General features: G+C 46.4%; 1 pseudogene; it reads right to left on the minus strand.

Annotated features, from left to right (window-relative positions):
* Window positions 1-871: 871 nt before the first annotated feature.
* LOC101340095 (RNA-binding protein 7-like) lies at window positions 872-8,728 on the minus strand (annotated as a pseudogene).
* Window positions 8,729-12,126: the final 3,398 nt, after the last annotated feature.

Consider the following 12,126-nt stretch of genomic DNA (forward strand, 5'->3'; position numbering starts at 1 on the left):
AATTTGAGGATGGAGGCAGCACCTAAAGGTTTCGTGAACCTTTTTTCCCAAAAAAAGAATACTTTCAGTAAAATATTTTACTATTTTTATCTCACTATGCATTTACATTTTTGTTCTTCCAGAAAAAGATTTACATTAACACTGTATTTTTACTGTAAAAAAAATACATTTAGAGATATTTAACTTCCTGAGTGACTTCAGTCATACATCGAACATGATTTAATGAGCGAATTCTAAAATTTTATAATGAAGTAGCGTGTGCAGATGTATACTTGTATGCTTACTTACCGTAAAACTCAAGATCGTGTCATAGAACTTACACTTAAGTTCTCTAAGAAGTTAAATAATATGATTAATCCCCAAACTTGACCAAAAGGTTTTCTCAAACGTTAGTAAATTGAATTACTGAATTTACATTTTCTCATTTATTAACAAAATACTGAGTTATTTCAGACTATCAACTTGAATGTTTTCCATTATATACACCAAAAATCTGGTTCCCTAACAAGAAATTTCTTGCAATACACAAAAAGATAACAGATAATTAAAATATTTGCTTCATAATACAAGTCATCCGTAAAATACATCCCTTCCTCAATTGTCTAAAATGATTAGGAATTGTGGCACTTTCTTTAGCATAAAACCCTTTCCTCTTCTTAAAACTCTGAGGTGAAATGTTATTTATGTAATAAAACTAGAACCACAATTTTTCTCATTTCTGTATTGGACTGCAATTAGGTTTTAAAAATTTTATAAAGAAATGTGGCAACTTGTAAAGCTGTTCTATAGAGTTTTTTTAAGAAAACATTCCCAGAAACAACTTAACAAAAGGGCCTAGAATGACCCTATGAAAACATCCTTTTAACACTTCTTAGTGTCGAGATGAGTGCCAATTTCCATCGCTACCACTGTCTCTTCTGTTATCATAGTCATGGCTCCAGCCATGAAGTGATTTCTCTCTTCATAGAAGAAATCATCTCTGCTTCCTCTGTAATGATGGTCGGACCCATGGTCAGTGTAATACTGTTCACGGCTATGTCTATCCACTACGTAAGGACGAGAATTCTGTCCGACTTTTCGCTGTGATAATGGTGTATCTTGGCCCCACTGGGAGGTTGAAGACTGGTTAAAAGTATGATTATGTGACTGAGCTGATGGGGAAAATCCTGATTGATCCAGATGTGGAGAACCAAATTTCCCTCCATAGGACATCTGTCTCAAAGCACTGTTCATCACTGCTTGTCTCTGAAAATTTTCTGAAGAAGAAAAAGATCTTTGAATTATCGGTGTTGATGGAGTCATGTTATCCACTGTCCTTTCGTACCTGCTAGGAGACGTGGAAGTAGGGCTTGAACTTCCAACATGCTGCTGGGAATATGACAAACTGACCTCCTGTGAGGCATGGCTGCTTCCTGATCTAAACTGAAGTTTGATGGGCCTTCCAAAAAGTTTGATTCCGTTAAGCAGATTCATGGCATAAGGAACAGATAACTTCACGTTTGAAATTCACAAACGCAAACTGCTTTGGTTTACCATCCTTATCTTTTGGAATTTTCACTTTTATTACTGGCCCAGCCTGTTGGGTGCCGGGATGGACCGTCCCGCTTGTCCCGGGAAAGCGGGGATGGCCATTGGGCCGGGCCCTACCCAGGCCGGAAAACGAAAGGGAAAGCACGTTTGCATCTTTCATTGGTCCTGTACTTTTGTCCAACTGATTACGTGTTAACTAATTGCTCCTTAGTGATTTTTAAAAATAAAATCTTCCAGCAGTTGACTAACAGACCCTGCTAACCAAGCGTTGAGATAATCCAAAAGATACCTTGAAGGGATCCTAGTCGGTTGTGTGTGGGTATCACGGGATGAGTATGAATACGTTTTAGAGAAAAGGAAGATGGTGCCTTATGACATTGTTTGTTGCCCCAGAGCTTGATGAATTACACTCGAGCCCCGTTCTGTCCTTCAGAGACAAGGCATTTCACTTGCAGACATATCTTTTTTTTCGATTCCACTTCTTTATTTCATTCTCCCCAAGGGATCTCAGGCAAGTGCACAGTTAGGCAACAAAGACTAGCAGGAAAACATCATCTAGGTGGGGTGTATTGGTTTCCATGGTTCCTGAGAAGTTAGAGTGAAGGAAGGAAGCGAAACTTGGGCACTGAAAGCAAATCTTCTATTCTTTCCTCCTTTCAATGCATAAACCCGTACAGAATCCCTCTGGGCAAGGGAGACAGAGCTCACTTAGTGATTCATTTAGATTCTGCATGAGAAGGAGATATTATTTTAGTCTTCATTATAAGAGGGGCCATTTCTTCAAATTGACCGTTTTTCCCTCTGACTCTTTTCCAAAGTAGCCTGTTTACAATCTACTCTTGTAGATTACAGTACTCAGTAGAGACAAGTAGGGAGACATTCAGACCTTGAAAAGCTTCAAGACATCCCACAGAGTTGGAATGCTTTTCTCAAAGGGAAAAAAATTCTGCAAATGTGTATGTACTTGCCTATGTGCCCGAAAGAGCCAGCTGGACAGACCATAAACAGCTCCCATTCAGGAACAACAAAAGCCCATGTCAGAAGTCAAGGGACAGGGGGCTGAGAACTAATAATAATTTTGCACTTACACAGCAGTTTTCATCTGAAGACCTCAGAGTGCTTTATAAACATTAATTAAATTGCCCCACAGCCCTGCGAGATGGCTGTGTATCACTGTTTCCAATTTGCAGGGGGTGGAGGGAGGAGAAATGTGTGCCTGGAGTGAAGTTGGAACCAGGCCATGCTACAGTGCACGTGGATTGTGGACTCAGAAAAAGCAGTGGGACCTTTCCTCTGTGAATTTAAGGCTATGGTCACGTCTCATGGTACCTGCTTGACCAAGAAGGAGATGGTCTGGCAACAGGGCTGTCCAGGGCGACCCCTCAGCAGGACCCATCTCCTGCATAAGGCAGCCACCTGCCCTGGGCTTGAGGGGCTCCGGCACGATCTCCCCGACAAACTCATTGCCATTATTACAGACGCATCCCTTCAGTGGGACTCATGAGGGCAAGTCAGGCCCACCTGAAATGCTGGCTCTGATTGCTTGGAAGTGTCGTCAGGACAGCTACTTGGAGAAGGACCGTGATGGGTACTCAGCAGAAAATCCTATGATCGATTATTATCTGCCTTGCATTTGGGAAAAAGTAGGTGTGGGTTGAATTGTGTCCCCTGAAAAGATACCTTTTTTTAAACAAAACTAATTTTATTGAAGTATAGTTGATTTACAATGTTGTGTTAATTTCTACTGTACAGCAAAAGTGATTCAGTTATATATATATATATGTTCTTTTTCATATTCTTTTCCATTATGGTTTATCACAGGATATTGAATATAGTTCCCTGTGCTACACAGTAGGACCTTGTTGTTTATCCATCCTACATATACTAGTTTGCATCTGCTCATCCCAAACTCCCACTCCATCCCTCCCCCCCCACCACTCCCTTGGCAATCACAAGTCTGTTCTCTATGTCTGTGAGTCTGTTTCTGTTTTGTAAATAAGTTCATTTGTGTCATATTTTAGATTCCACGTATAAGTGATATCATACGCTGTTTGTCTTTCTCCTTCTGACTCACTTCACTTAGTATGATCATTTCTAGGTCCATCCCTGTTGCTGCAAATGGCATCCTTTCATTCTCCCTGAAAAGATGTCTGGAAATCCTAACCCCGGTACCCGTGCATGTGACTTCATTTGGAAATCGGGTCTTTGTAGATGTAACAAGTTAAGATGAGGTCATACTGGATTAGAGTGGGCCCTGACTCTGAAGGCTGTGTCTCTGAGACAAGGGCAATCTGGATGCAGCCACAGAAAAGCGTGGCGCATGAGGATAGAGGCGGTGATTGGCGTGATGTGCGTACAAGCCAAATGACCAGGATTGCTGGCGACCACCAAAGCTAGAAGAGGCAAGGAAGGAGTCCTTCCTAGAGCCTTGGCAGGGAGCACAGCCCTGCTGACACCTTGACTTCAAACTTTTGGCCTCTAGAATTATGAGAGAATAAATTTTGTTCTTTTAAGCCACCCGTTTGAGGTGCTTTGTTACAACAGCCTTAGGAAATTAATACAATAGTCTAAATATTGGAAGTTGCAAATGCAGGATCATTAAAATGGTCGTTTATTTAAAGACACATCCCACCATTGTAATAAACGAAGGAAAGTTTTCTGGAGAGATTGGGCTGTGACGATGGAGATGAGGATAGGGTGAGCAGTGACATCACTTAGTCCTCTGGGCTGGCACCCGCTGATGGTTCTTAGCCACTTAGATGTTTTGGCGTGTCAGTCCTGTTGGAACATGTTGAATTATAATTGTGAAAATTCATTTAACACATCCCATTTCTTCATCCCTGTAATGACATAGAAAGAAAAACAAGGAAGGCAATTTGAAGCCCGATCAAGGATAGCAAAAGGCAAAAATAACCTACAAATAAGAAGAAGGAAAAATAAGATCCAAACACTGGGAAAATTAATCTGTCATGGGTGAAGCTGCAGACATTTGGGGCAAGAGATCATCTGTTGTATTCGTCTTTCGTCTTGCCCTTTGCAGGCTCCCTTTAAAAAATACAAACAGTCCTGGGATGGGCAACACATATAAAACAATACAATCATGTCAGGCTTTGGAGTCAGACAGATGTGAATGGAAATCCAGGCTCTGTCATTTACTATCTCTACGGTATTAAAGAAGTCACTTGACCTCTCAGTGCCTTAATTTACTCATCCGCTAAGTGGGTGTAATGATATTCTCAAACGTTTGTTGTCAGAATTAAATGAGTTAATATCTGTTTCAAAGCCTGCTCTATAGTATGTACAGTATTATCAGTAGCGTTTGCTTCTGCTCAATAAATAGCTTTCCTTCCCGTGGAGAGTGGATAAGGTGGGATAGGCAAGCTGGAGACGGGGCAGAGGGAGAGGCTGGGGGAGATGACCCAGTTGAAAGATCCTGCTTAACGGAGTCTGCCATTGGACTGTGGTTTGAGGAGAAGTTGCTTCCTTCTCCCTGTAGCCTCAGGGTGGCCCTGCCCCCAAGATTCTCCTTTCCTCCTTGGCTAGGGTCCCTCAGAGCTGGGGGGGTGACAGAGTGCCCACAGTACACTGCTGTGGGCAGTGGAGCTGCTTCCTTGTCTGCCTGTGCTCTCTGAGCAGGGCCCACATCCAGGGCACTGGAGCTGGGAAACCCCTGGAGGCGGCTCCAGCTGTCAGCGGAGTCCTTTCCTCAGGCTGGGATCCAAGAAGTGTCAAGAAAGGAAGCAGAAGTTGTTCCTATCAGACTGGGCCGAGCAGTCAACAACCTCACCTTCTTTGATAGTGATCTTTGAGCCCCAGTTAAATGGGTCAACTCCTATTTACCCAAAAAGAAACAACCTTGCCAAACGGTTCATCGTCATCTTTTCTTTTGTATTTTGTTTTTTTTAACAAATGTGAACAAGTTTTGAGTGTAACTTCTTATTTCCCCAGGCTCCACACAACCAAAGGCATGAGTGACAGCCTTGATCAAAATATAAATATTTTAACGTTGAGTTCCCCCACCAGATATGGCTGGTAATAAACACAGACCCAGACCCTGTGGGTCCTGAGTGGCCCACTATTGCGCTTGGCCACCATCATGTTTTCCTCTTGGGTTGGCCATGCCGCTCTCACTCTGCCACCTGGTGGACTGGTTCTGCAACTGCATTTCCCATACCTGTGGCTTAGGTCTCAGGAGACTGTTGCTTTGTCGCTGTTCCTGCGGCTGTTGGGCCCATGAACATGGGAAAGGCCTCTCTCGTCAATAAAATCTCCCTAAATAAGAAGTTAGCTAATTGCAATTTCTTTCAGTTCCTAGAATTGGGGCACTTTCTACCTCCCAATGCTGCATTCAGAAATATCTTGCCCCCCTACCATTAGCCAAAACCCCTAGCCGGGCCCAGGCACTTGTCAATGACTCTCTCCTTTGACCAAACTTTAATCAACCTCCTGGGAGCCCTCGACTGGACTAGGCATGACCTTGGGCTTCCTTCTCTGTCCTTGTAGAAACCAGTTTGAGCAAGAATCCTATAAAGCCAGTTTAGTGAAAACTCCCCACCTTTGGTGTCTGACTACCCTTGATATCACGCTGGTATCAGCAAGAATTCTGTCGAGTCATTCTCACAAGAATTCCCATACCCGGGCTTCCCTGGTGGCACAGTGGTCGGGGGTCTGCCTGCCGATGCAGGGGACACGGGTTCGTGTCCCAGTCCGGGAGGATCCCACATGCTGCGGAGCGGCTGGGCCCGTGAGCCATGGCCGCTGAGCCTGTGCGTCCGGAGCCTGTGCTCCGCAATGGGAGAGACTGCAGCAGTGAGAGGCCCGCGTACCGCAAAAAAAAAAAAAAAGAGAATTCCCATAGCCACGATGTCTCTCCTTAGAGTTTTTCATCCACTGACCCTCACTCTGCTCCTTCACTATGAATCCCCACTGTCCTTGTTAGAGTCAGAGTTAAGCCTGGTCTCTGTCCCCTTCCACAACCCCCCACTGTAGTAGCCTTACCGTCTCTAGCAAGTGTCAGAAATCATTTTTTCTTTGACACATTTCAGCTGTCACTGCAGGAGGCATCCCTGTCCACCTGGGCATCCGAGGCTGGAGCAGACTCTTTTTCCTCTCTGAGACTCTTCATCCCAGAAAGGTCCTGCCTGACCCATCAGATTTAAAGTCTCCCAATAATCTCTCCCAGGAGGACTACTGAGGCTGGCAGTCATGTATCTTAGATTTGGGAGGGCATTCATAATTTCGAATCACCTTTCTCGCAGCCAACAAATAAGTCCTGAATTTCTGGTTTAAATAAAAATTTTCTGTGTTTTCTGCTTTGGCTCTGGGTCTCCCTCCTGATCACCCCAGCTGGTGTCAGCGTTACATGCCTCGGGCTCATACTGTCCCTTTCAAATGTCCAGCCTTCTCCTTCAGCCTCAGAGCCTGCGTCTCTGTCTCCACCTTCCCCGCAACTTAGCTCAGGATCACAGCCAACTGACTGGCTGTGGACGGCTAGGCTTGCTTTCTCAGATCCTCGGGACTAGATAGGAGCCCAGGAGAAGAGGAGAGGAAGGGATGTGGCTTCGTTCTCTCTCTCCTCCCTGCCTCCCTGCCTAGAGCATCAGGCCGCTGGGCAGGTGATGCGTTCATCTGGCTATTTCTTCCTCCTGAAAATCCAGCCCCATTATCCCTGATACCAAATCCTTGGTAAAGAGAGGGCCAGGCTGAGCCTCGAACATGAAGACAGGGAGTGAAGGTAGCCTTGAGATTCTGGGCGTAAGAAAGCACCAGTTAAGAGACGGAGAGAAAAGAGATCGTATGTGGCGCCTCTCTGCTGGGAACGGGGACTGGACATGCATGAGGAGCCTGAGATCTGCGCCAGGCACTTTCCATCCATTAGCTTTTCCCACGTTATAGATTAGATAACTGAACCTCAGAGAGGTTAAATAGTGTCCCCAGATACCGTAGCTCAGGAGTGGAGCCAGGATTCGGACTTGGGTCTGCAGATTTATTTGACTTCTATGCTCCAGCTCTTTCCACCAAACCCTATTCCTCCCATGGGGGAGAAATGTGTACGCTCCTAGGGACAGGGATGCAGTCCTCCCACGTCTTCTATAGGAGAAGCCTGGCTGCCTTCGGTCAACCACCCCTCTGTGCCTTGGATCTTGTTACCATTCACGCCGTTTCTAATAACATATTCGTAATAATCTCTGAGGTGACAGACATGGCCCCAGTCCGCAGACATCTGGAAGGGCTCAGGGCTGCCATGACCACTGGCACAGGCTCCAGGCTCAGCCGGTACCTGCTGTGGACCTCGGATGCCTGGAATCAGATCCCCAGGCTGGGCAAGGGACGAGCAAAATGGCAACCAGGCCTGGGAGGGTCCCCTGAGACGGAGCCATGAGCGATGGCCCTTTGGTAAGGCCGATCTGTGCAGCAAGCCCCTGGGAAGTAGAAAACCCAGCCTGACAAGTGACCTTGACAGAATTACGGCAGTAATATTTTCAGCCGGTTGAGCTAGTCTCGGCCAATTTCTCTAGAGCATTAGGTGCAAACGTAAGTCTGCTGCTCCACATTGCACACGCCTGTGCTGGCCTCTCCCCCTGCGCCGTTTAAAGTATTTATCCTGTGGCTTGTACAAGCCACGTCTTTCTCTTCCCCAGTGAGAGTGAGAGTCTCCAGGCTTCCTTGCCGCCGCTGGATGTGCAGCGAAGCAGTGAGGACAAGAATCTTGTTCCAAGCCCATCAGGCCGGGCTAGCATTGGATGACCTCCTGCACCAGCCAGCCTGTCTTTTGGGGATTGAAATTGATTTTCCTCCTTTCTGTGTGTGAGCACAACCCGAGGTACAGCTCTGTTACCAACGCCCATCCCAGGTGTGCATTTACAGGTGAACAGTGATACTCTTAAAAAGATAAATGGGGGCTTCCCTGGTGGCGCAGTGGTTGAGAGTCCACCTGCCGATGCAGGGGACACGGATTCGTGCCCCGGTCCGGGAAGATCCCACATGCCGCAGAGCGGCTGGGCCCGTGAGCCATGGCCGCTGAGCCTGCATGTCCGGAACCTGTGCTCCGCAACGGGAGAGGCCACAGCAGTGAGAGGCCCGCGTACCGCAAAAAAAAGATAAATGGGAAAAGTTCTTTAAGAATGTCCTCTGTCACCTCTGCAGATGAACAGGATGTCTGCTTACATTTCCAAAGAGTAGCTTTTAATTTCTCCATGCCGTTGTGTGTGTGTGTGTGTGTGTGTGTGTGTGTGTGTGTCTGTACAGGGCTGGGGGTGAGAGGTTTCTGAAGCTGTGAGAGAAAATGTGTAAAACTCCAAATTCTTGTCCACGTGGCCAGCCTGAGATCAAGGCATGCAAGGTGCTTGCCTCTGGTGCCAGCTTTAAGGAGGTGACCAAAAAGTCAGTACTCAGAATGTGTTAATGTCATACATTAAAAAAAATCGAAATTAATGCAAAAAATCCACTGGGAGCAACATATCAAAATTTTAAATAAACAAATAGTTGACATCACTGGTTTTTCGCTTTGTTTCAGATTCCCATACGACTCAACGTGGCACTTTAAAAACTTTTGATGTGATGTTCATCACGGATTTTTTAACATTAATTTTAATTTTTTAACTATTGCATGAAGATATCATTTATCTTGATTACTGAGTTTTTCCTGGTGTCCCTTTAAGTTTTGCAAGCCAAGGGAATTGCCTCTCCCTGATCTCAGCCCCCTTCAGACATGGCCCGAATCAGAGGCAGGGCTGTTTTTGAGAATAGCTGAAGATACTAGCTGGCGTTTATATTCAGCCTCCGAATTGAAAATGAGTTGCTGAACTCTTCCTCTACATGGTGACTGTCTGAGCCCAGAATGGCATTTGGATTTCATCATTGACTTGGTCCCAGCTAAAGTTGTCCTGAGTGCCAAGCAGGAGTAAAGGAGGATTGGCTCTCTTGGGGATAGTGTCAATTCTGTATATACCATGGATGCCCCGAGAACTGTCCAGGCCGCGGGAGGATACACCGAGGCTCCTGGAGGCTGCTCAAGTTTAATTTTTATGCCCAGTCCTTGCTGATGACATCTGTAGAGGAACCTCAACCTCCTCTCCCAAGCTGCCCAGTTCATTGCTCAGCTGGGTACTCAGAGCCCTTCTCCCCGCCCCCCCGGCCCCCGACATCATCATCACTGGTATCCCCAGTAGCCACAGTCTGTGTGGGTATCACTTCAGTAGCTGCCTTTTAAAGATACAGCCCGGTGCTTCTGGAAAAGCGAGCTATTTCATAATTGTAAAATTGACCTCTAGTCCACAGCCCTACTACACACTGGTGTATTTCCTGGCAAATCCATCTAACCCCAAATTAAATGACATTTCCTGGCAAGAGGTGGAACAGTGGTTGAAAATATCATAGCAACAGCTCCGTTCAACTTGCAGTATTCCTTTACATTCAATATCTCAGGTCTTTCCTCGGTCTATTAACTGGCAAGTTTAAGGGGCAACATTGTGGGCTTGGAGTCTTGCCATGTGGAATAAGAGGCCGGCGAGAGGCTGCCTGACTCTGGTTTTCAGTTTTACTTTTTCCAGTGTGTTCTTTCCCATCTCAAACCTGCCCCTCCTCCTCCTGTATGCTCTCTTTCAGGAGTCGACGTCAGTGCCTATACCCAAACACACAGGCCCAGCTTTACCTCCTTAACCGTTTAGATCCCATCCTGCTGCCAGAAGGATCCTGTTAGAATGTTGATGTGATCATGTCATTTTATTGTTTAGAACCCTCTGCAACAACCCCTCCTAGCCTGGAAGGTAAGGTTCAAGGTTCCTATTTTGCCTCTGCCCACCTCCCTGGGCTCATGGCTCACTGTTCTTCCCACCCGAACACTTGCAACCCTGGCTCAACCCCTGGGCCTTTGCACACACCCTCCCTCTTGTCACGCTCCAGCTTCCTGTCTTAGGGTAACTGTATGGCTGCCAACCTTCTCGGAATGAGAGGCCAGGTGGCAGTGCGGTCTTAGGGTCCTGCATGTGGACTTTCACTTAGAGCCCTGATGTCAGTAGGGTACCAGCCCCCTGTCCTCCCACATACCTGATGGTCTTGATTCCAGAGCCTCTCATGTACATTTGACTCCCACATAAGACCCCTGTACCTCCTAGTAGTTGGGGATGGGGACCAATTGCCTGGCTGGACCAGCTAATGAAGTAGCCTGGGAGATCTTGCCTCTTTCACGACTGGAAACAATCAGTCCTCTTGTTTTCACTTTCCTGTCTTCCTCGCATCTTCAAGGACACTCAGAGCCTCCACTGCGGGAAGCTTTCTAGGGTTCTAGAGAGCAGATCGTTATTTATCGTTGATATCCCTTTTCGGAGGCACTTAAGGTATGGCTTTCTCAGATTGGCTAACATCCTTGGTCTGACTTCATTTTACTTATCTGTAAAATGATAAAAATATGTTATCTCACTTTCAGTTCCATTAAAGGAGTTGAATGAGCTAATCTCTCAGGTGACTTCTGAGACAGGACTATCTTAGGATTCGTCAAGGAATTCAGATTTGTGGGCATGTTGGATTTCTCTTTCTTTCCTAGCTGACTGTGGTTGGAGGGAAATCAGACACATCGGCTCCAGGAGAATCTGGCAAATTAACATACATTTGTTTTTAAGTTAAAGCTTGTGCAGTACCTTTTTTTTTTTTAATGATTCCCCATCTTAGTAGAGTTTTTGATTACTTGACAATGATATTGTGGATAGTACGTTGGATAAGAGAGTTTGTGAAAGGAAGCAACCAGGGTTTCATGCTCAGGAGGAACCGAAGGACCTAGAGAAGCGTGAGTGACATCACCCCAGGCAGAGGGAGTAACCTGTGTCCCCTCTGTGACTTGGCGGGTGACGGTGTAAGGTTCAGGAATAGATGTTATTGGACCAATTAAATAGAGCCCTTAAGAAAGACCAAGTTTTCATTGTGCTTTCCAAGAATGGGCCGTGATTTTGATTTAAGTACCCACAAGCCACAGAAGTCTGAGATGCATTACGACTCAACGTATGTAACTGTTGCAGGGTGTGCAGGGGATGGCCCTGGATTGCTGCCCTGGGAGTCACGTGCGGTCACTGCTGGCAACAGCCCGTCACCCGGGCACTGCTTTCCTGGCAAGCGTGGAGCAGGGTGTAGGGCTGCCATGATTCTGGAAGGGAAAAGGAGCAGATGTGCCCCTCCGCTGACTCCTCGGCCTGCCTTGGGACGCATTTGCACGTTGCATGGGGGCTCTGATACCCCAAGGCGTACCGTTGCCTTTGGTTAATTGTTATGACCATGTGTGAGAAGAATTCTGGGTGCAATTGCCAACTCTTTCATTGGGGCCAGAAATGGAAAAATCTTTCAAACAGAAAATGAAGTTTGGTTTGGCATTCTGATAGATCGTTAGCTAGCCTGAAAATGTACACTTGGCTTTGCTGGTAGGCTGGAGGAGAGGCATAGGAACTTTGCAGGGTTTAGACATGCTGCCCGTGGAGACCAGCGTCCTGTCCCATGGACCCCACAGAGCCCTGGGACTGGTTCTGCTTCAGACCGGACGCTCCTGCCTCATCTCCTTACCGTTGGGGGGAGGGTGGGCACTCCGCAGGGTCTCGCGTACCTGGCACA

The sequence above is a fragment of the Tursiops truncatus genome, chromosome 10 (assembly GCF_011762595.2).
Source record: "Tursiops truncatus isolate mTurTru1 chromosome 10, mTurTru1.mat.Y, whole genome shotgun sequence".
Lineage (NCBI taxonomy): Eukaryota > Metazoa > Chordata > Mammalia > Artiodactyla > Delphinidae > Tursiops > Tursiops truncatus.